Here is a 22,659-nt window from a genome sequence, read left to right as displayed (position 1 = left end):
CCTAGATAAACCTAGGCATTATCCACTGGTTTATTTTGAAACCTTGACTTTATCTCTATGGCCATCTTCATGGTTTTTAGAGCTAGAAATGCCCATATTTAGACATGAGTGAGCAGTGATAGAATGTCAGGTAACGTTAGCGGTCTTGGTTAGTGAAGTGTTCCTGTCGAGTGAATCAGGGGCGTGAATCAGATCCTCCAAATTAGTGCTGAGTAAGACATTAATCAAATACTAGAATTTCACTCATGGAAACTGGAGACTGGCCTTCTTGGATAGACTTGGTTAGGCTTTGTCAAATAAGTGCATAAAAATACTTAAAAACGTACCAATATCACAGACAATGATTTATATAGGTGCAGGTGAAGCCAAACGGAGGGCCAGCACCTGCCAACCAAAACATCCATGCTTCTAATGAAGCTAATCTTAAGTGTAAAAAAGAATTAAATCAACGAATGATCAAGTTCTTTTTACAAAGACCAAAAGTCAATATAGACATCAAATGCATCATTTCTATTAACAGTACAGTTTTGACAACTAAATGGTATATTTGTTTACAGTTTTCAATAAAACATAATTCATTACTTATCCCCATATTTTTTTTCTTGTGACCTGCTTACTTAATGACATTTCCTCTCCCTGTGTTGACTTTAATGACTTCACTGTGATTTTTCTGCACGCACAGCAGACTTGCTGCTGAGGACATCTGTATAATAAGCACTGAGCAAAGCGAGGAACATGGCACCAAGATGAAAAAAGAGCTACTACTTTTGCTGCCAGCCCTCATTTTCTTCCACACCAAGCCTCCTGTCGCCACCAATCACACATCTGCTCTGCTGAGACCGTATCTGCTGTCCCAGGATGCACTGCATGTCCAGACTCAAGGAAGGGTTAATAATCATGTCAGACACTGCTTTGATTTGATTGAACATTTCAGGCTGTGTGTATCAAACAACATGTCACATCCAACACAGGCTGTATATGAAATGGGATGTGACATGCAGTGAATAACTGTGTGAATGCATAAAAGATGTATAGTCTGCTAAGGTGAGTCAAAGCTCTGTCAGCCTTTGAATATCAGATACTGATTAGCTCAGTGTGCAGGCAGAGCTGCAACCATCCAGAGGTTTCCCTTAACTGTCTAAGGCTACAGCCATTATTAACATTAAATGTAATGTCTCCCAGTTAGCAGTCAAGAGGGGAAAAAGAGAAAAGAAAAAATGCAGAATTCTAATTGACTGCTGTACTCTGATTAAAAAGTGAAAAGCACTGTACATTCACTTCTTTCCAATTTAGGAAGAATCAGCTCAGGATATTTTTTTACAGCTGTGATTTAACACGTGCAGCACACATCAGGAAATAATCCACTTCAGCACTACTAGAAATAAATGGATAGCACATGCAAGAGAGGGCATCCATGATGGATGCTTGTTGAATACATGGAATACTTCCTGTGCCATTCTCCCTTCAGCTCATTTGTTTAATGGCTCTTTATGCCTTTGCACTGGTCCTATGCAGACCGTCATTTACATGTTGTAGCTGTTTAATAACATAAGTAACAGTGTAACATACAAGTGGCCTGTGGGCTTGTGGTGTTCTTGGTCCATTAGCTAGTGGTTTATATCTTTAATGTTTTTTCATTCTGACCCAACATGTCATCTGTGTTGAGTTATGTGCTGTTGGTTTCTGGAGGACTGCATGCAAACACATTATAATAGGTTGTGTAGGTCTTTGCGCAGTCTCTGCATAGAAAAATACCTACACAAAAACCCAAACACAGCACTGTATAACAAGGTTAATACTACAGCTATCATCAAACCCCTCAGTCTGAGTCACAAACATTCAAATCAAACTCGTGTTTGTCAAATGCAAAGATAATATCGAGTGCATTAATTAAGACAATGAAAGTCAAGTCTTAAGAGCAAGTCAATATTTTGAAACTTAAAACCATGCTTGTCTGCATTGGTGAACAATTTAAAACAAAATTAAATGTGTAATATGTGGTGTAAATGTGCAACTAAAACCAATAAAAATTAGATGTGTGAAGAGTCTAAATATAATTAAGGCAAACAGAACAAGTAGCATCAATGTAACTAAACTCCATGGTAACCTAAAACCAGAATCCATTATTGCACTGGATTACAGTAAGAGAGGCTAAGAACGAGGGCAGGATGGACACAGAGGTCAAGAGGTTGATGGCAGGGAAAGAGAGAGAAACTGCATGATAGTCGAGGATTTGGGGGAGGGTTGGTGTTAAATGAATCACTGGCAGTAATGTTTGATTTCCTTCCAAAACTCCCTACAGCCTCCTGGGGACACAGAGCAGCTGCAGGGCTGGAAATCCCACCACTTGGATAGCTGAACTGTGTCAAACATGAAGAGCTGAGCTGAGCCAGCCTCCTCTGAATCCTTCAGTTTGCTGTTAGTTCTCTCTTTCTCCTCCCTTGATCACAGATTTACACGTGTGGTTTATAGCAAACTTGTGCAAGAACAAACAAGTTGTTTTTCTTTTGTTTAGAGCTTCAGTGAACACTAAGAAAAAAATATAGTTTACACTGATCAGACAGTCACATTTTAACATCACAAAGAGTCTGATGAATATCAAATGGAGAACCATCACATGAATCACACAGATGAAACTTTGGGGTTGACACTGCTGGTAAATCTTCACACAGGAAAATGAAACTTATGATAAGGTGTAAACTAGGCATATGAAATTGCTGACTTCAAAAGAAAAAAAACCCTACAGCTGTCATGACGATGCAGTTTTGACATCAACCATTGTTGCGTCTTTCCCACCGGTACATGTATACTCAGAAATAGCTTCAGACTAAAAGTCAATGTTCCCGAACATGCTGTCTGCACAAATCTTTCCCCTATTGTATGTACTTTTTCACCGGGTGATAACATATGTTTCCAAGCTTTAAAAACTACGTATTTGCACCACTAAGAGGGTCTGATTGGCCAAACTGAAAAATTAAATTTTTACTCTTTATTTGAAATTTTTAAAAAAGTAATATTCACAATGTCATTAGTCACATATCTATGTTGGTGCTGTACTCAGACGTGCTGCAGTCTTATGTAATGTGTTGTTCACGAGACACAGTTTTTGTTTCCTGACGTTAGCCTGCGAGGCAGCACCTCCTCCCTGGCAAAACAAGTTTCCTGGAAAAACTGTCCCAGGTCTGAGAAAGACTCTTTGCATAAAGGACTTGCACTGAACTAGCAGCTTGCGCACATGCAAATAACACCAGTGATTGTAGATCTTGCAGTGGGGTTGACTGCTCTGACACCAAGAGTGCTCCAATTTTGTTTATAGTATTAATATTTTATTTTATTTTTGCTAACATTTTTATTTTTATGTTACTTAATACTGATTAACAACTATCTGTATCTATGTATGCTACCATTAGCTGATAGCTTTGCACTAAATACTCTGTATGGACAAAAGTAATGAGGTTCTTAATATCTGAATTCAGGTCTTTTTAGACCCATCAAGCATCAAGCATTTGTTAAACAATGGGTCATATGGGTCATAAAACTAATAAACCCAACAGCAGCAATACTTAATTGAAACATTTTTCATGAGGTGAGTCACAAAAAAATGTCTGGTAAAGTTTGTGCATCCAAGTCTTTTTTAATTAATAAAAAAATGTTGTGTTTGAAGACTCGCTGTGTGTTCTTGCTGGGTTTGGTGAGAAGTGTGAAGTGGTTCAGTGAGAGTACAAACAGTGGGATTTCTTTGCATCCCTGCATGTTTCTACATGTTTGTCTCTGAAACAGCAGGCTCTCCAGGTGTGTAAACACAGGGCTTATGTGTACCTGCCTGAAGGAACCAGCTGGATCCAGCTGTGTATGACAGTCTCTCAGGTATGAGGACTGGGTGGTGTTTTATTTTTTGTTTTCTTAGGATTTTATCAGATTAACTTGTGAATTTGAAAAAAGCAGCTGAATGCTGTCACGTGAGTAGAAACTATAAATATCCTAACTCAACCCTTTAACGTTTCTCAATAATAAAAAAAAAAGTGTACCATTTCTGCTTTTCAAAGCAACCAAACCTGTCTGGAAACAAAAGGGAGTGAAACCAGTCTCAGGTTCAAGAAGTATATTTGAAACTGCTCAAATAACTGCCACAGAACTGGTGGTTATATCTGTGCGTATGTGTTTGTCTGATAAGCAGTCATGAAATTGGACAGGCTGTGAGTTTTTTAAACAATTATAACTTTTAGTATGGACTGGACTTTTGAGTGCTCATCGACAGCAGCTCCAAGTACTGTACCTATAAATATTCCCAGATATTGCCATGCATAAAACGGATATTTTCTAGCATAAAACAACATTAGTGTAAAGTACGGAGATTGAACTGATTGTGCATTGTGGACCACCTTTGATCTTGAATGGATAAGACCAGTGGAACAGCCCTTTCTGTCAGTATAAAGAAATTGAACTGCAGACTTAAACCATCAGATATGTTACTATTAGAAAAGAAGTAGGAAGAAACCTGTCACCATGAGTCTTTAGGCATAAATTGCAAGAAACTAATGTGTAACAACATTGACAACACTGTTGTCTTGCATGCAAATTTGAAAATCTAGTTATATTCCTTTTCCACAAAGGATCAGAATCAGAATCAGAATACTTTATTGATCCCTGGGGGAAATTATTTTTTGTTACAGTGCTCCATTTTAAACCAACATTAAGACAAGACAGACAATACACTAACTAAGAATAGTACAATATATACATATATATACATACATACATACATACATACATAAGTCACTTATAAATAAATATTTGGAAAAGAAACATGTGTAGTTGTAGCAGCAAACAGTGTGTTAAGTGGATAAACCTCTCTTTGATCACCTTAATAGAAACTTCAGCAACCCAGCACGAGGGGTAACACTGTTAGTCTGGTACTCTGATCTGGATAGAAATATTGCAACAGCTACTGCCAATAAACTTTAAACAGACAGTCATGATCCCAAGACTATTGCCTCAAGTGATGCCTAGACCTTTACTCAACCACCATTGTTACAGAACTACATTTCCAGCATAACTTTAACATCAGATAATTAAACTGTTTACCTTCTTTTAGAGTTGTGTTTGATAAAAAAAAAAAAAAAAAAAACTTTTGAAAAGTTGAACACATGTGCTGTGTTTCCCTGTGCTAAGTCCTGCCAAGTTTTGCAGATTCAGTGGGTGTTGTGAGTGAGTGTTTCCCACAATGTCAATCTTTTCAGCTCCACATCCAGCTCCCACCACCCTGCCAGCACTGAGGGTGGTAACTGCAGTTGGGGAGGGGTATATTTTATCACTTACATAAGCCTGGGTAATTCTCTTCCACATCCCACATTGTTAGCACAACAATACCTCCACCTCCCTGTAGGCTGTCTCTGTTGTTCCCCATCCTTTTCTACCTTTGTCTTGTTTTGATTAGAGCAGGAGGTTTTCTGCCAATGAAGACCGAAGCTGTGCAGGACAGTAACTTCCTATGAATAATGTAGCTATAGCTATTGTAATAAATTTATCTTATGTGATCACTAATGTGAGGGGGCTGGACACTCACTGTTATTTGTGGTGTTATTCATTAAGTCACGATTGTTGAAAGCTAAGAAGTAAAAAGACGGCACTCACACTTACAGTTTTTCCTAATGTGTTTTAAAAGCATTTCCAGAATCGTTGGAATCCCTCAAATTCAAAAGAGTTTTGTCCAAACCCCTTGCCACATCTCTTGCAACATCAGACATCGCAAACAATTTTCTGTCTTTTCGAAACCTCCACCGAAACACTTATATCTCCCAAAACATCAGATATATGTGATAAAATCAAAACGCTACAAACAGAAACTGTGTACAGTCATCAGAAGTATGAGGGCATGAGTATTTTGGCTTTGCGAAGCTATCATGAACCGAAGTTCCACGCACAAGTTGGACCCAGGAGCAGAACACACACACAGCGGTACGAGAGAACAAAAAATAAACTTTATTATAACTGAGGGTGTCCCGGGAGGGTAGAAGGGAAAAAAACGCACGGAACCAGAAAAACCGAGGGACCGGGAGGTGAATCGCGCAGGAACGCCGAGAGCGGGACTGTGGGAGGCTGAAACAGAAAAAGGAAAAAAGGATTATTGGGGTGCGGGGAAAACGGCAGCATACGAAGGGAAGTAGAGTACGCGTCTTACGATGATAGCGGGGCCGAGGGAACCGGAGGGAGGGGTGAGGGTCCGTGGGGAGAAGCTTCAGAAAGGTCGAGGCGGCTGGGGCTGATCGTGATCCAAATTCCGGACAGGCAGGTGGACAGGCTGGTGGCTCAAACACGCCGAACTGTGATCTGAGTATACAAGGCAGAGTTAGTGTTAGTTCACACGGATAGGTTTGCATAAGGGCTTTCCCGCAGGTGTACGTTACCGCTGAAGGACGACTACGGACTGGCGTGGAGCAGCAGGCTGGGCAGGATTAAATAGTCCACCTGGTGATCGCCTGGGATGGGATGCAGGTGTGGAGTTAGCAGCCACGCCCACGGGAGTGGACATCCCATCAGCACCTCGGACGCCGGGCCGCGGACCATGACAGAAGCTATGTTACATATTCAAACGCATACAAGTAAGTGGAAGGTTTAGTTTAGTTTTTCTGATTTTGGTGAATAGTAGTAGGGATTTCTGTTCTGAAGCATTTACAGAACCACATGAACTAATAAATAAAAGATGAATAAATAAGGAAATAAATAAATCAAATTGCAAATTGTCTTCTGCTGCCACCTAGGCCTCCTCTTACTCTTCCCCTCATGCTTCCTCTGTGTTCTTGCTGCTCAGTTTTCTTGCCTAACTCCTGCATGAGTCACTCAAGGCCTCTTTTATACACAGTTGTAGACCAACGTTCGAGGTGAACAAAGTGTGCTAAATGATGCAATTTGTATTCATTTGCAAAACTGTGATTTAGAATGAGTGAGGCCAATGGAACTGCACTCAGACTTTAGCAGTTTGGAGTCATGCTGTTGATTTATGAATGTCATGTTTTTAGAATTGTGCGCATAATTTGACTTTAGTGACTAGAAAATAGCAAAAAATAAGGAAAAACTGTAACCAGTTTATTCCAGGAAGGATAATGAGCACTAGATTAAAAGACATTTGTTAACGTGTGTATAGTTAATTTCTCAGTGTTTCCTGAAGTGCTACTTTTTTCCTTTGGTTATTCAGTAACCAAAGCAAAAAACATCGTCTGGATCAAAGATTTTCTGTGCTAATTTTAGAATCATCATATACAAAATATCTTGTTTACAGAAAAAAAAACAGTTTTTCTTATTTTAGATGTAATCATGTGACTGTTTTCTGGCTTTACTTGACAAAGCTTGACAAATGTTTTCATAACTCACCTTCATCTGTGGTGCAAAACAATTTTATCACAGTGATCTACAGACAGTTCTCAGACTTCATGGCTTGGTCTTTGTTGGGACCTGCAGCACCTGTTGTGAGACCTTGTGTAAATTGTGTCTTTTTTAACTTTATCACTTGTGGACTGTAATCAAGGCAGTTGTTATGTCTCCTTTTAGCAATGAATATTAGTAGACGTTCATTTAGCACACTATGCATACTATGTATGTACAAGTGTAGTATGTAAATTTCAACAAGGTGGTTTAGTTTCAGGTTGAATATGAGAACTTTTTGCTTTTTAAAGTGATTAAAGATGCTGCATGCTGTACAACCATTCCACTCTGGAGAAAGACCGGTTCAAAGACATCATTAAAAAAACTAAACAAAACCAAATCACACTCACATACAACACGTAACCTAATTATCAACATTCTGTATTTATAAAATTCTGGCTTCATTATTTTCCCCTTGAGTGCTTAATGACAAACTGTCACGGTCCCCGTGCCTGCTCGGCTGGCCCTGTGTGGCTACATGTTATGTTTTGTCTTTTCTCTCTCTCCTCTCTCTCTGCTCGCTGCCTGGGCGGAGCTCATTGTGAGCTCCCGGCCTCCACCACCTGTAGGCAATCACCTGTGGCTCCTCACCCTGTTTGCTCCCGCTACTTAAGGCAGTGACTGAGAGCACCTCGCCGCTGGACTATTGAATAACGCTCGTCAGTGCTACTTTAGCCTCAGCCAGTTTTGAGCTCTGTCCGTAAAAGTTCCGTGCTAACCCTTGTTCTCTGTATGCAGATTTCTCGTGTTTGGTTTGGAGACTCTGGACACTTTTCCCGACCCCGCTCTGCACCCCTGGGAACCCTGGCCCCCTTCTCCCTCACCTGTATATAGTGCACCTGGAGTGTGTAAATAAACCTGTTTTTCTGAGACTTCAGTCTGCGCCGAGTCCTCCCTGCTCCTCCGTGACAGAATAGTCCAGCCAACCATGGACTCAGCGGACTCTGCTTCCTCGGCCCCGGCCCCGATTACCTTGGAGGAGCTACTACACCGGCATGAGCAGATGTTAGTCCGGCTCAGTGGAGAGGTGGCCGCCTTGGCTCTGGCCGTCGCCCAACGAACACCACTAGAGGCGAGCCCCCCCGAGGCGAGCCCCCCGGAGCGCCCAGCCTCTGCCTCATCTCCTCAGGTAACATCAGGCTTTGCTGCAAGCGCTGCTGCACCACCTCTCTCCTCTGTGTCTTTGGATAAGCTGTTGCCCACACCTGAGGCATTCACGGGGGAGCTGGGGAAGTGCGCGGGGTTTTTGATGCAGTGCGCTATGCATTTTCGCCAATTGCCACATGTCTTTTCTAGCGATGAGGTCAAGATCACCTATTTCGTTCAGCTGTTATGTGACCGTGCTTTGACCTGGGCGCAGGCTCAACTTCAAGCAAACCCTGTAATTACGTATGCTGACTTCCTTTCCAAGTTTAAGGCTGTGTTTGATAAGGGCTCCAGCACAGAAGCCGCCGGTCACCGCTTACTCAACCTTAAACAAGGTAAGCGCAGCATGGCTGATTATTCTGTTGATTTTTGGACCCTGGCAGCGCAAACAAAGTGGGGGCAGGAGGCATTAAGGACCACGTTACTAAACAACATCAATGACGACCTAAAGGACGAATTAATGATGCGTGAACTCCCTCAATCTCTGGAGGCTGTTATGTCGCTGTGTATTCAGGTGGATGATCGGCTGCGTGCGCGCCGGAGCGTGCGGAGGCACGCACCGCGGGAGCCGCGGGCAACAAGAGACCCATCCCCCGAGTCACGAGGAGCCCGTGAGTACAGCGGGGGCGAGGAAGGAGAGCAGCCGATGCAGATAGGACGCTCCCGCCTTTCACCCGCGGAACGTCAGCGTCGGTTCTCCGCTGGTGAGTGCCTGTATTGCGGCCGTAAGGGTCACTTTATCTCCACCTGCCCGGCTCTGGCAAAAGAGCGCGCCCACCAGTACTGGAGAGGGTACTGGTGGGCGACCTGTCTGGTAAACACTCCCATCCACGTTTAACATTGCCCGCAAAGCTCATGATACAGACAGCGATTCACCCTCTTTCTGCATTAATAGACTCTGGTGCTGAGCAGAGCTTCATTGATATCTCACTAGCCACAAAGCTGAACGTTGCTACCACAGCTTTGCCTAATCCGCTCCGTGTGTCTGCCTTATCAGGCCAACGTTTGCCGGACATCACTCATATTACTGAACCCTTGTCTCTCACACTCTCCGGTAACCATACTGAAAGGATTAGCTTCTTCGTGTTCAAGACACCGTTTGCACCACTTGTGTTAGGTTACCCCTGGTTGGTGCAACATAACCCCCAGAAAGACTGGAAGAAAGAGCGTGTTACGGGGTGGAGTGTGGAATGCCACATGAACTGTCTTAAAACTGCCACCCCCCCGGTCACTCGGCTAACCACAGTTGAGCCCACAGAGGAGTGCGATTTGTCCGCTGTTCCCTTTGTCTATCACGACCTGGCAGCAGTATTCAGCAAGGACAAAGCAAAAATGCTCCCCCCCCACAGGCCCTACGACTGTGCCATTGACCTCCTCCCGGGGGCGCCGCTTCCCTCTGGCCGCTTGTATAGTCTCACCCAACCTGAGAGAGAGACAATGGAGAAATACATCACCGACCCGCTGCCCCTTCTCTCCTCTGCCTTTGAACTACTTCAAGGGGCTACAGTGTTCACCAAACTCGATCTGAGAAACGCTTACCACCTAGTGAGGATTCGAAAGGGAGACGAGTGGAAGACTGCATTCAATACACATCTTGGTCATTTTGAGTATTTGGTAATGCCCTTCGGTCTGACGAACGCCCCTGCTGTTTTCCAAGCGCTAGTCAATGTCCTCAGGGATTTTATTAACCGCTGTGCTTTTGTCTACCTCGATGACATTCTTGTTTTTTCAAAGACTGTGAAGGAGCACGAAGTCCATGTGAGACAGATTCTCCAGCGCCTGTTGGAGAACAGACTCTTTGTGAAGGCGGAGAAATGTGACTTCCACGTAGACTCGGTGGCGTTCTTGGGGTACATCATCGCTCAAGGTAATCTGAAGCCTGACCCGGCAAAGGTCCAAACAGTCCTAGACTGGCCCAAGCCCCCAAATCGCCTGCAGCTCCAGCGTTTTTTGGGCTTTGCCAATTTCTACAGGCGCTTCATTAAAGATTATAGTAAGATCGCATTGCCTCTCACAAGACTTACTTCCCCGAAGGTGTCGTTTCAGTGGGACCCGCCAGCCCAGGAGGCGTTCGCCTGCCTAAAGGAAAGGTTTGCCACCGCTCCTATCCTTCAACAGCCTGACCTCAACCAACAGTTCGTGGTGGAGGTGGATGCGTCGGAGACGGGGGTTGGGGCAGTCCTGTCTCAGCGCTTTAAAGGTAAACTCCACCCGTGTGCCTTCTTCTCTCGCCGCCTCACACCAGCGGAGCGGAATTACGACATCGGGGACCGAGAGCTGCTGGCTGTGAAACTCTCACTAGAGGAATGGAGGCACTGGCTAGAGGGCGCTGAGCATCCCTTTATTGTATGGACAGACCACAAAAACCTGGAGTACATCCGGTCAGCGAAGCGTCTCAACTCCCGGCAGGCCAGGTGGGCTCTGTTTTTCTCACGGTTTGACTTTTCTCTCACCTACAGGCCCGGGTCACGAAACGTAAAACCTGACGCCCTTTCCCGGCTGTTCACCGTTACGGAGAAAGACCCTGACCCTGAGCCCATCCTCCCCTCCTCCTGCGTGTTCGGAGCAGTCACTTGGGCGATTGAATCCCAAATCCTCGAGGCGCAAGTCACCGAACCCGACCCAGGGACGGGCCCACCAGGGCGGCTTTATGTTCCCACGTCCGTCAGGTCACGTGTTCTCCAGTGGGGTCACACCGCCCGCTTTTCCTGCCACCCTGGACTTCATCGCACGATCTCCTTCTTGCAACGTTACTTCTGGTGGCCCTCCCTGATAAAAGACACTAGAGACTATGTGACCGCCTGTCCCACGTGCGCTCAAAACAAGCGTCCCAACCAACCGCCGTCCGGGTTGCTCCAGCCTCTCCCCACTCCTGGCCGGCCCTGGTCCCACATCGCCCTGGACTTCGTCACGGGGCTGCCGTCCTCTTCAGGTAACACAGTAATACTAACCATTGTGGACCATTTTTCTAAGGCTGCACATTTTGTTGCCCTCATAAAGCTCCCGACCGCACTGGAGACTGCTCAACTGCTCACGGCACATGTGTTTAGGCTGCACGGCATCCCTGACGACATCGTGTCCGACAGAGGCCCTCAGTTCACCTCGCGGGTTTGGAAAGAGTTCTGCACGACCCTGGGCGCAAAGGTTAGTCTTTCATCTGGTTTTCACCCTCAGACCAACGGACAGACGGAGCGTGCCAACCAGGAGCTGGAAGCTGCCCTTCGCTGTGTTGTCTCCCACAACCAAGGCACCTGGAGCGACCAGTTACCGTGGATTGAGTACGCTCATAACAGCCTCACGTCGTCCGCCACGGGAATGTCGCCGTTCGAGGCTTCTCTGGGGTACCAACCGCCGCTGTTTCCTGCTCTTGAAGGCGAGCATGCGGTCCCCTCTCTGCAACACCACCTCCAAAGGTGCCGTCGGGCCTGGCGTACTACCAGAGCGGCCCTGCTCCGAACTAAGGAGCGAAACAAGGCCCTCGCTGATCGCCGTCGGACCCCTGCCCCTGCATACGCCGCGGGTCAGAAGGTATGGCTGTCCACTCGCTTTGTGCCTATTCGCGCTGAGTCTAAGAAACTGGCGCCCACCTTCCTTGGGCCTTTTGAAATTGACTCTGTTGTCAACCCGGTGTCTGTTCGCCTGAAGCTGCCGCGCAATATGCGCATACACAACGTCTTCCACGTCTCTCAGGTCAAGCCCGTGCTCTCCAGCCCGCTGTGCCCCCCTCTTAGGGCCCCTCCGCCCGCCCAGCTTGTGGATGGTCAGGAGGTGTACGCCATCACTCGTATTATGGACTCTCGGCGCCGGGGACGGGGTTTCCAGTACCTGGTGGATTGGGAGGGCTACGGGCCGGAGGAACGGTCCTGGGTGCCCCGGTCGGCTGTCCTGGCCAAGGAGTTGATCCGGGACTTCCATCGTCGGTATCCGGGTAAGCCTGGTGGGTCGCCGGGAGGCTCCCGTTGAGGGGGGGGTACTGTCACGGTCCCCGTGCCTGCTCGGCTGGCCCTGTGTGGCTACATGTTATGTTTTGTCTTTTCTCTCTCTCCTCTCTCTCTGCTCGCTGCCTGGGCGGAGCTCATTGTGAGCTCCCGGCCTCCACCACCTGTAGGTAATCACCTGTGGCTCCTCACCCTGTTTGCTCCCGCTACTTAAGGCAGTGACTGAGAGCACCTCGCCGCTGGACTATTGAATAACGCTCGTCAGTGCTACTTTAGCCTCAGCCAGTTTTGAGCTCTGTCCGTAAAAGTTCCGTGCTAACCCTTGTTCTCTGTATGCAGATTTCTCGTGTTTTGGTTTGGAGACTCTGGACGCTTTTCCCGACCCCACTCTGCACCCCTGGGAACCCTGGCCCCCTTCTCCCTCACCTGTATATAGTGCACCTGGAGTGTGTAAATAAACCTGTTTTTCTGAGACTTCAGTCTGCGCCGAGTCCTCCCTGCTCCTCCGTGACACAAACACTCTGACTTGTTATCAGCGATGGGCAGATGGTTGCATCAAAATGCATTTTTGTTCTCCGCACATAGAAATCTGTTGTACTGCATACTGACTACATGTCAGCATATTAAGATGGTCTGTTTGTTTCATGCTTGTCAGTCCACTTAAATTTCTCAGCTTATGTGCTCTTATCTGCAGCCAGCATGAACTCAGGGTTTCCCCTCATCTTCTCTCGACCAAAACAGGCTGGTCTTTCCTGACCGAACGCGCCGTGATCCCATAACTCGCTGCCTCGCGTGCAAACTGTGTTGCCAGGCAACCCCGTCTGTTCAACCAGCAGTCTGGTAATTCAACACAAGACGCAGATTTTACGGTCTGTATATACATGCACATGCAGAACCCATGCAGGTGGGAAGATTTAAAACCTCAGTGAGAATTTGCATGTTAAGTATGAACAGAATTTCTATTTTGATTTATCTCTCAGTGCAGAGTAGGAGGTGTGCATGTTTGTATGCGATGCGTTTACCTGTATCTCAGCAGCAAACACTCATTTTGCATTCCAGGCAGAATTCCCGATGTGGAGGCCCAAGAGTCTATTTAGTGAAGCATAAAGCTGAATGCATTGGCTGTTTACTCTTTTTTTTTTTACAGTGAGGGATTTCAAAGTGCTAGGAGGGTTTTTGCACCCAGAAAAGTACATCTCAGTAAACATCAGAAATTTGCCATTTTACATGGTTTGGTTGAGTTCTAGTTTTGCCTGCCTTTTAAGTTTGTGTGAGGATTTTGTAAGACATACAGTAGTGTGTACACATTTGATTCAAAGAATGTCATGTGCCGTGTAACCTAGAACCCCTGTGTTGGTATATATATTTAAACATAAACTGAAAGTATCAACAGTCGTCCACTACAATTATAACTACAATTATACGATTAAATAATATTTTTGGTGCTGTGAAAAAGTATTTGCCCCTTTCTGAATGTTTTTAATTATTTATTTATTTTTTGGCATAATTGTGTTTCAGATCATCAAATAACACATAGATCAAAAAACAAACAAAAAAGAGGGAAAAAGGTTATTCAGACTTGTACCTTATAACTGATTGTAGTATCCTTGGCAAAAAGAAGTGCAATCAAGCGTTAACATTTTCACAACACTGTATAATAAACACTGTGAACTTACTGCAGGTTCTTATAGTTTCATTTTCCTACAAATAAGTTTCATAATTAAAAATATAATTATTGTTTTTTGCAGTATTGCAGATATGCAATGAGGCCCAACCCTCACTAGCATCCCCATGAGGATACAGTGGTAATTGCATCCATTTTTCACATCTGCAAGAAGAAGCAAAAAACAAACACAAACAAAAAAAAACAAACTGAAAAAAACAAAAAAACAACCAAAGAATATTTAGACATTTAGTTTGTTAGAAAGCAGAGAGGCTGAGTGATCCAGTCCAGTGCATTAGCAAAGGATGTAACCTACTGTGCATCTTAAAATTTTCTACACAGCCCCAAATCATTTTCTGTACCAGGCTGTCTGCATGTTCTCTAAAGCTGTTAAGTCGGCATTTTAGGGGTTTGTAGGACTTGAATAAAAGCCCGACTCAAGTGGCCCTTAAAGGAAGTGGACTTAATTTTTCAGCTCTGTAGGTTGCTTCTTGGTTCTCACCAGCTACAGTCAACAAAAAAGCAGCTCTCAAATCCATGATTAGAAGAGTGCAGAAATAAAAGGACAAACCTCAAACCTGTGCAGGACGAAGTGAACATAGTTTGACAAAAAATGTCTCAGAAAAACTACAAAACCATATTTGGGAATACAATAATTATTTTTCTTCAGCACCATTCACATAAACCAGATCATATACTAGTGATTTAAGCACGATTTGATTCATATTCTCACAAAGTCAATCCACACCATGATAAAGGGGTCAAATGTGAAACGGTCATGAATTTGCATATCAGATCCTTTTGTTTTCTTAACAGCTCGTCTAGTTCAGGGTCACAGGTGGTGGCTAGAGATGATCACAGGCTGGTTTGATTGTATAAGCAAAATATGACTAAAGAGCCAATGTTGAAAATGTAAACCACAGAGGTATGACATGTCTCTAACCCAGACTGCAGGAAAGTGGGCATATGCACACTTTTGTTGTGTGCATTCTGTAAACCTACAAGAATGCAGGGGTTCTGTTATTGCTTTATTTGAAAACATTTCTAAGAAATTAATAAGAATCTTTTTTAAGAAATGCAGCTTTTCTACAGTGTTGTAGTATGTTAGGCTTGAGCTCTCATTCAGCAGATAATCTTGTGTTAACTAAAAACCAGTTAAGCAATTTCTTCTGGTTCTATGGGCTCTGTGTCTAAGCATAATTACTTTGTTTCTATGGTATTATTTACGCTTCCATTAACAATGAGTTCCTGTTCCTGAACGACCAGTCATGGAGATACCTGCCCTTGATGGGCAGGTAATACTTCCAAAGAAATTGTTTTTTTAATCTATTGATGTCAATTGGACTGACTATCATCCACTCCCACAACAACTAACAAACCAGAAGAGTCTGTTTGCAAGCCCAACCTGACTACACAGAAGGGAGACTGATGTTCATATAACATTCTGTATATTAAAGGTGCCCATCATTATTTTTGACATCTAGAGATGCTACGGAGCATTTTTTCAACTGATGTCTGACTTAGACTTGTGCAATCTGTGAAATCTATGCCATAACTTGGGACATAATCGAAAACACTGTTTAACCCTATGCTGTAACCTTCCACGTAAACTGACATGCAGATCCTGAGAAATGCAACAACACATTGGCTTGGCACAGCTTGCGGCGACTGAATAGCTTGGAAGGTTACGGTTTAGGGTTAAAAGGGGTTTATGGTTACATCGTAGGTGGATCTCCTGCAGAAGTCTAAATCATACTTAGGTCCTTGATCAGTCTGTGTCATACACAGGCAAAAAAAAACACAAGCATGAGCGTGTATTTCTGAAATCAGTCACCTCTATTCCGTTTTTAGTATTTTCCAGGAGATGTTGAATCTTCTGTAGTGATTTCTTCCCAGTCAAACACATGTGTAACACATGTGTGGAACCATAATTGTTATGTTATGAGAAACTTGATTTGTTACAAGCCACTATCCAGTAAATGATATAAAATGATCAGTTGTTGTGCCTTAAGTCCATTTCTGGTTCTTTTAAGTGGGCTGATATTGATTTTTTTCATCAAACATCTGTGATAAAACTGATTTGAGCAATGTGAGATATTCATTGTGAGATCAAGCACATTTCCAGATCACATGTCTGGTCCCTGGAGGAGGAACTGTTTACATTTTAATCACTCCCTGACTTTTGTGACAGCACTACTAAAAAGCTAAATCATCCCATCCCCAAGTCCAGAGTTTGGTGTACTACAATCCCTGTTTAGATTCTCAGTATATTTTGATTTCTGAATTGAATATTTAGCAAAAAGCGTTGAGATTAAAATTTGAGCACTTGATTCAATCTGTCTGTAATAAGCGTGTGTCGTGAAAGTGATCCTCCTGTTTGATGACTTCAAATGCTTCTTGTAACTAGAGACAACACCAGACGACCATATGGCATTGATTATCAATAGAAATTTGCTGCATTGTGGACAGGCTCTGAAATATGATCTCCGTGATGTCATGTGTTTTTATGAAGCAGTTAAGCACATGAAATGGATCTTCTATGTGTCAACTTGTCAGTATATCTTACTGGCAAGTCCATATCGTACTCAAAGAAAGAAAGATGAAGGCCATAATGTTGATCCTATGACTACATACTCTAATGACTGTGTCATGATTCTTTTTCTCTCTTTTTTTAATGGATCCTGTGATTCCTTACTGTACAGCACTGTGGCTCTTTTCATATTTAGGAAAACTCCAGTTGGTAATGGTAATAGCTGTCACTCTACTAGTCCTAGACTGCCAACAAGCAAAACATGTGTCTTTGGGTCTGCTGTTGAGCCTCTACACAACAGAATGCTGGTATCCAATACCCAACTAGCATCATCTTGAAGCCTAAAATAAATGAAATGATTGGCATTATGACTCACTAGTGACATAAACAGTGTTTATGTGACCATCAGAACATCAGATACTGATCCCAGTGTTCATCTGCAGTGAAATACATTGTGTATTTAATCTTTGTAGTTTGCTGTGTCATGACTACACAGTAAGCTGTGGTGAAGTAGATTCTGACGCCACAGTTTCACACATGTGAAACTCTCTACCTCATTGATGCTGCCTTTGTTGACAAACACACTCATTATCAGCCTGTAAAGCTTTGCACAGTCCACTGTAATATTGTTCTCTGTCATGGTCCTGGGCCATGTTGGCCCAGTGTTCTTAGTTTTCTTGTATGTTTGTATTTTGTTCCCTATTTAGGCCATGTTTCCTGAGTTGCCCTGTTGTGTTGTTCCCTAAGTGTTTTCCCTTCGTGGCTTTTACCCCCTGTGTGCCCCTCTGTGTATCTGTGAGCCCTCGTCTCTCCTTATGTTTTATTCCATGTTTCCCCTGCCCGTTATGTCTAAGTTCTCCCCGTGCTCTCTCTCCCCCCTGTGTGCCCTGTGTATTTATGAGCCCTCGTCTCCCGTTGTGGTTGTTCCATGTTTCCCCAGCCCGTTATGTCTGTGTTTTCCCCGTGCTCTCTCTCCTCCTGTCTGAACCTCTGTACTTCCTGTTTGACTCTGCCCGTCTCCCGTCAGTGTTATGTTCAACCCGCCCTGTCTCGTTATGGTTATCTGTGTCAGCTGTGTTCCCCGTGTGTTCCCACTTTCCTCGTTAACCCTCTGTGTATTTCTGTCTGCGTCTCCCTCTGTTCGGCGTCGCGTTCTCCCTCATGTTGTGTGGATCTTCCTGTGTCTACCTGCGAGTGTTAGTTTACTTTTCCCCAGTTTAGTTTTGTATTTCCTGTGTTCTGCCGTGCCAGCATTAAAGCTGTGTTTCTCAAGTTCATCCCCGTGTCTGTGAGTTTTGCATTTGGGTCCTCCTCCTGCTTGCCACACAGCGATCCATGACAGTTCTCACAGACATGTACAGGTGATAGATAGATAGATAGATAGATAGATAGAATGAACAAGATCCGGGCTACAACAAACGACAACAAGCATCCACGAATACATCAGGAAGTAACTCCAACCACGCATGCACGTCCAGCAGAAACCCAAGAAGGAGGAGCAAGAGGAGGAACCATCTTGGAAGGATAGGCCCCTGCAAGGTATGTACCACTGGCAGATAGAGAAGGTGGCTGACATCTAGAAGTACTACCAGTGGCTGGACAAAGCACAGAGGCACTAATCATGGCAGCACAAGAACAAGCTCTGAGCACAAGATCCATTGAGGCTGGGGTCTATCACACCAGGCAAGACCCCAGTGCAGACTGTGTAAAGATGCCCCAGAGACAATCCAGCACATAACAGGAGGGTGCAAAATGCTAGCAGGCAAGGCATACATGGAACGCCAAAACCAAGTGGCCGGCATAGATCTGTGCCGAGTATGGCCTGGAAGTTTAAAATGGGAGACACTCCCTAGGGTGGTCGAGAATGGCCGAGCTAAGGTCCTGTGGGACCAATCAGACATAGTGGTGGTAGACAAGCAGAAGACGACGACCGTAGTGATAGATGTAGTGATGCTGAATTACAGCAACATCAGGAAGAAGGAACACAAGAAACTTCAGAAATACCTAACAGCGGTCCCAGTGGTAATCGGAGCACTAGGTGCAGTGACTCCAAAGCTAGGTGAGTGGCTCCAGCAGGAACAGCACCGAGATCTCTGTCCAGAAGAGTGCAGTCCAAGGAACAGTAAAGATACTGCACGGGACCCTCAAGCTCCCAGGCCTCTAGGATAGACCACCCGCAGGGGCGAGATGGGAATTATAATTATATATATATTAGGGGTGCAACGATATTCGTATCGATATTGAACCGTTCGATACAGTGCTTTCGGTTTGGTACGCATATGTATCGAACAATACAACATTTGTAATTTATTTTATCAATTTTCCTTCTGACGATGCTGTCTGTGTTGAGCGCTCAGTGAATCTGTGTTCGACTACTCCGCCTAGGCTGCACTGTCGAGCGCAGATCCACTGAGCGCTCAACACAGACAGCATAGTCAGAAGGAAGAGCGCAGGGCAAGCTAGCGAGACAGAAGTTAAGCTCTCCTTGCAACAGGCAAATTGAACCTCATTCAGATCTGGCGTTTGGAATTATTTTGGTTTTCATGTGACGTATGACCCTGAAGGTAAGCGAGTCATGGACTAAAGTAAAACAGTATGTTGGATGTGCCATGCAATGCTCAATTACATTGGTGTGAACTAGTGTGTTAGCGCAGTTAGCTCGTTAACGTGTTGGCCGTCTAGCCCCATGCACGGGGCGATCGGCGGTAGCTCGTTAACGGAGATTTGCCGTGTTGTGGCGTTAAGGTCATTTCAACGAGATTAACCTGAAAGCACTAGTGGGAACACAACGAATATGACTGCACATTTACGCCGACATCATCCTAGTGCAAAGACAAGTGGAAGCAGACAAAAAAAAGCAAGCATGCTACTAACTTTAGCCGAGTCATTTAGACAGCTGTTAGCACATGATTCTCCTTATGCTGCTGAGAATATAGCCCAGAAGAAGCGGATAGTATAGCTTTTATTTTGGAAAGAGCCATTTCTCTGTAATAAACTCTCTTTTCCAAAGATGAGTGATTCCTCAATCAGATACAGGGCTCGCAAAATCGCTAGCCCGACGTCCCGGGGCTAGCGATTTTTTCAGTCGGGCTACCAAAATCTATCTCTTCCCTGCCCGTCGGGCTATTGTAGGAAAAATATATGTCAATGCTTTTGCATTCTTTCAGAAATGTAGCTGGGTAATTATGTCATTGGCATCGGTGAGCCACTGTCAATATGTGACATATTGAAGTCGCGTTTGAATTTGCGCTTGTTTTTTTGCTTTCACTTTGCAATCGTGCGAACTGTGTATAGAGAGCGACAGCACTGATCTGTGAGTGATGATAATTTGTGCACCAATTCCTCTGACATCGTCTTATTAATCGTTAGCTTACTATGCAAACATGACAAGTGAAATCTCCCGCAGCTTACACATGTGAGAGGTTGATCGCGCAGAGAATCGCTGAGCTTATGTGAGTGCGTGTGTAAAAGCAGCAGTATATATATTTTAGTTCTGCTGAGCCAAATAAGACAGGTCGGGGTGAAGAAGTGACAGCCAAAGAAAAGCTTACCACAAAACGGAGAAGTTATGACAAATCAGACTATAAGGCAAAAAGAAAGTGCAGCTTTATGGTTTCATGGACAAAAGAATTTCTGTGGCTGCAATATGATGAGCTAAATAACCAGGGCTGCACATAAGTGGTCCGCAGGTGCGCATTCGCTGTCAAAATAAAAAACACGCACAAGGGTTAGGGTTAAATTTAAAAACTGTACTTTTGAGTTAAAATATATATTTATAATTTTAATAAATGACAAATTAAAAATGCATGAACATTTTTTTGTATCGAAAAAATATCGAACCGTGACACCAAAGTATCGAACCGAACCGAACCGTGAATTTTGTGTATCGTTGCACCCCTAGTATATATGTGTATATGTATATATATGGAAGAAAGAATGTGCAGTAAGGAGGAAGTGTCATGAGATGGGAGTGGAAATTAGGCTCGTGTGTGACTGCATAATTTCATGATGACTGACATTTCTAAATAAAGTCTGTGCATGCAAATGGATTTATAAGTCAGACAAAAAGAATGCACATACTATTTTTGTCTTTATTTGACGATTGAGCCATACATTCATTGCATCAGAATGCGTCGTAACAATTCATTATCCAATTGTTAGGGCCCATCTAGGCACGGCCAGACCACAACATAAAGGATGATCCATCCCCGTCCAACCCCAAGCAGCACATCACGCAATTAACACTTGGTGACGGTGATTTATTGACAATGAGTGAATTTAAAAACAAAGGAAGGGAGCGAATTACAACTTCGGGGTGAACCCAAGGCCAAAACAACAAACAAAAGGTAGCCTATCTCAGGAGTAAATAAAACTTACCTAGTCAAAATCACACAAAAAAAGCGGTCCACCCCTACATGCTCCTACATTAAACCAATATAGTTAAACAGTGAACACACGGTCTGCCGGTTGGGTTGGGCCGAGGATGAATGACCTGGCAGTCCCTGGCGGTGTTGTCTTATGCGCTGCCTATCGGTACGATCCGTCCACCCTAGATGCACCAATCATGGAGGAGCACCTGCACACTCAAATTTACATATTAAAATTACGACAACAGTCATAACACAATGCTTTGATTTATAGTCAATTGCCTGTAAAAAGTCTCTGGAAAAAGAAAATTAATTTCGGCTGACTGTGTGTTTAGTGATCTATTCATGAATTATGTCATGTTAATTGAGATATTAACCTTTGCTGGCATTAAACCTAATAATAAATGATAATACACAACCATAATGTGTTAGCTGTGATTGTTTTGCGTGACTGTTATAGCTTTCGACCCTTAGATCTAAGATTTGCATTAATTGCATTGCAGTGCTGCTGTGCTGATGTAATCTGGTGAAAGACTTTCCCAGTGTCAATGGGAGCAGTGTGATAAAAATAAAACTATGAAGCAAATTATATTGTATGAAATTGTAAATAAATGAAAAAAAATCAAACATACACAATTTTCTATACGTACATACAGTTTGTAGACATGTAATCTAAACAAAACATTAATGTTTCTAACGAGTTCAGGACCAGCAGAGTTTTACTGAGTCAGTCTCACAGAATAAACATGAGGGTGTCACTGAATGACGTTTTGTCATAACTGCTGGTGTGGCTCATTTATGCACAAGGTGTCTGTGCCCTGACGCACTGGGTGATCTTATTAGTGAGAGGAATGCATCACTCCCAACTAATTTGTCTATGAGCAGGATTAATGTTATGAAGTGGAATGTTTTAACCCAGCAAGCAATCATTCCTGAAACCTACCAACTAGCTGAAGTTAAAGTAAAAAGTGATATCAATTTTGTTAGTGATGTCAGCTGCATCAAGGACGTCAAAATTAAGGCCCGGAGCCCAGAACTGGCCCAACAAAGACTCAAATTCAGGCCACTGGATGCGCTTTGGAACAAGAAAAGGAAGGACAAGATTTAACTGTATTTTCAAAAGTTTTACAGCTATCATGTAGAAAAACTGAGATCTACTGTTGAAATTGCACTTATTTTACTTATATTAAGATATCCCAGGTATTAAATGTTTATGTGAACTTCTTTACACTGACAGAAAAAAAGAATTTCACTGGTTGGGCCTATTTAACATCAAAGTGGGCTGTATGTGGTCCACCATGTCAAATGAGTTTGACACCCCTGCTCTACACAAGGGTCCCAACAGAACATGAACCAGACTCTCCTGCTAAACCTCAGAACTAAATTATGTGAAATTATAACCACATTGCAGGTCTCAGAACTGGGATATCCATATTACCACTCTGACACCTTGCTCATAATTGCAAGATGCAGGAGAAATCTGATAAAACATACCTCGTTTTAAGCCACAGTGTTAAATAAAGCCATGTTCTGATGTGTTGTTATCTTTCTTAATTTCTAAGACAGTGTTTAATCACAGGAAGCATTTGTTAA

At 43.7% G+C, this 22,659-nt stretch overlaps 1 long non-coding RNA gene across 1 annotated transcript; it reads left to right on the top strand.

Moving 5' to 3' along the window:
• Positions 1-7,862: 7,862 nt before the first annotated feature.
• Positions 7,863-8,294, top strand: LOC146690398 (uncharacterized). Its single transcript, XR_014915797.1, has 2 exons — positions 7,863-8,081; positions 8,161-8,294. It is a non-coding gene; the product is annotated as an uncharacterized LOC146690398 (long non-coding RNA).
• The last annotated feature ends 14,365 nt before the right edge of the window (positions 8,295-22,659 follow it).

This window comes from Copadichromis virginalis, linkage group LG16 (genome assembly GCF_057382275.1).
Source record: "Copadichromis virginalis isolate Kocher_CV1m ecotype Utaka linkage group LG16, C_Virginalis_male_GT1.1, whole genome shotgun sequence".
Classification (NCBI taxonomy): Eukaryota; Metazoa; Chordata; class Actinopteri; order Cichliformes; family Cichlidae; genus Copadichromis; species Copadichromis virginalis.
Note: the sequence above shows the minus strand (reverse complement) of the source record. Positions and strands in the feature narration are given on the sequence as shown.